Raw genomic sequence first — 1,738 nt, 5'->3', positions numbered from 1 at the left:
GTTGCCCCAATGCATCATTGAAATTCAAGCTGGAAAGATGATTTTAATATATCACTTGTACATTTTGTATTGCTCTTCTGGTGACAATGTAGTTTGTTTTTGTCAATTACCATTTTAATAATCGGGTAAAGAAAATTAAGTGGATTTTTGAAAGAAAACAATACTGTCAATATACTATTAAAACAAATTAAAATGGTAAAAGTTATTGTACTTTAAGTAAAAATAAAAGAGCAAAAATATCAATCCCAGTTTTGGATTACTTTAATTAACAAAAAAAAATGCATATAGCAGAGGATAGTTTCAATCTGCCTACCTCTGGGTTAATGGCCCAGCATGCTTCCATTGCAGTACTCTGCTGCACATGTAAGTGCAAGAGATCCTGAAGCACTCACTCATCATGGGAATGTACCAATGTGTTTCTTCATTGGTTGATGGAAGAAACATCTTACAAAAACTCTCCAGATTATTGACTATTTAAAGTTTTTCTAGGAAACGTTCTAGATGAATGCTTATTAGCCTTTGTCAGTATGCAGTTTCGCAAAGTGTCTCTGTGGCGCAATTGGTTAGCGTGTTTGGTTATTAACCAAAGGGTTGGTGGTTCAATCCCACCCAGGGATGTAATTGACCTTGTTATCAGATTTTGGTGATCTTTAAGTAGACATGTCAAAATTTCAAACCCCCTCTTATGGTGTAGGGTACCTGGCCTTCTCTGATGTAATCAGAGTTAGATTTGATTAAGTGATTTTATAAAAAAAAACAGCTAGGAAGCACAATTTAGCAGTGGGTTGCAGAGAAAAAGAAATATGCTGGCAGAAAAATCCAATTGAGTGATTAAACAGCTCTTCATTTTCTGGCTTTATTTTTATGCTAACAAATTTGTTCTCTGAAAAGTGTCCACAAAGCCAAGTATCTGATTAACACCTTTGTAGGGATGGTTTTTCACCTATTACTAAATTAAACGTGCTTCATTGGAAAGGCAGCAAGATGCATCCTCATTTCAATATCTACTGAAATAATACAGGTTGACACCAGGAAACATTAACGCCACTGCATCTGTGCTGCTCTCTCATATGGAAGTCTGTTTAATGTGAAAACAAGGTGATATCTAATTAGCACACAGGTAAGGAATTAAGAAAATCTTTATTTAAGGGTGAAGATGTTTCTCACAAAATCGTTGCCCCAATGCATCATTGAAATTCAAGCTGGAAAGATGATTTTAATATATCACTTGTACATTTTGTATTGCTCTTCTGGTGACAATGTAGTTTGTTTTTGTCAATTACCATTTTAATAATACGGTAAAGAAAATTAAGTGGATTTTTGAAAGAAAACAATACTGTCAATATACTATTAAAACAAATTAAAATGGTAAAAGTTATTGTACTTTAAGTAAAAATAAAAGAGCAAAAATATCAATCCCAGTTTTGGATTACTTAAATAAAAAAAAATGCATATAGCAGAGGATAGTTTCAATCTGCCTACCTCTGGGTTATGGACCCAGCATGCTTCCATTGTAGTACTCTGCTGCACATGTAAGTGCAAGAGATCCTGAAGCACTCACTCATCATGGGAAAGTACCAATGTGTTTCTTCATTGGTTGATGGAAGAAACATCTTACATAAACTCTCCAGATTATTGACTTTTTACAGTTTTTCTAGGAAACGTTCTAGATGAATGCTTATTAGTCTTTGTCAGTATGTACTTTTGCAAAGTGTCGCTGTGGCGCAATCAGTTAGTG

The 1,738-nt window shown here is 34.2% G+C and overlaps 1 non-coding gene across 1 annotated transcript; it reads left to right on the top strand.

The window, feature by feature from the left end:
• The first annotated feature begins 544 nt into the window (after nucleotides 1-544).
• Nucleotides 545-618, top strand: TRNAN-AUU (transfer RNA asparagine (anticodon AUU)). The gene has a single exon. It is a non-coding gene; the product is annotated as a tRNA-Asn (tRNA).
• Nucleotides 619-1,738: the final 1,120 nt, after the last annotated feature.

Source organism: Pseudophryne corroboree, chromosome 10, assembly GCF_028390025.1.
Source record: "Pseudophryne corroboree isolate aPseCor3 chromosome 10, aPseCor3.hap2, whole genome shotgun sequence".
Classification (NCBI taxonomy): Eukaryota; Metazoa; Chordata; class Amphibia; order Anura; family Myobatrachidae; genus Pseudophryne; species Pseudophryne corroboree.
The sequence above is the reverse complement of the archived record's forward strand: the minus strand, read 5'-3'. Positions and strand labels throughout refer to the sequence as shown.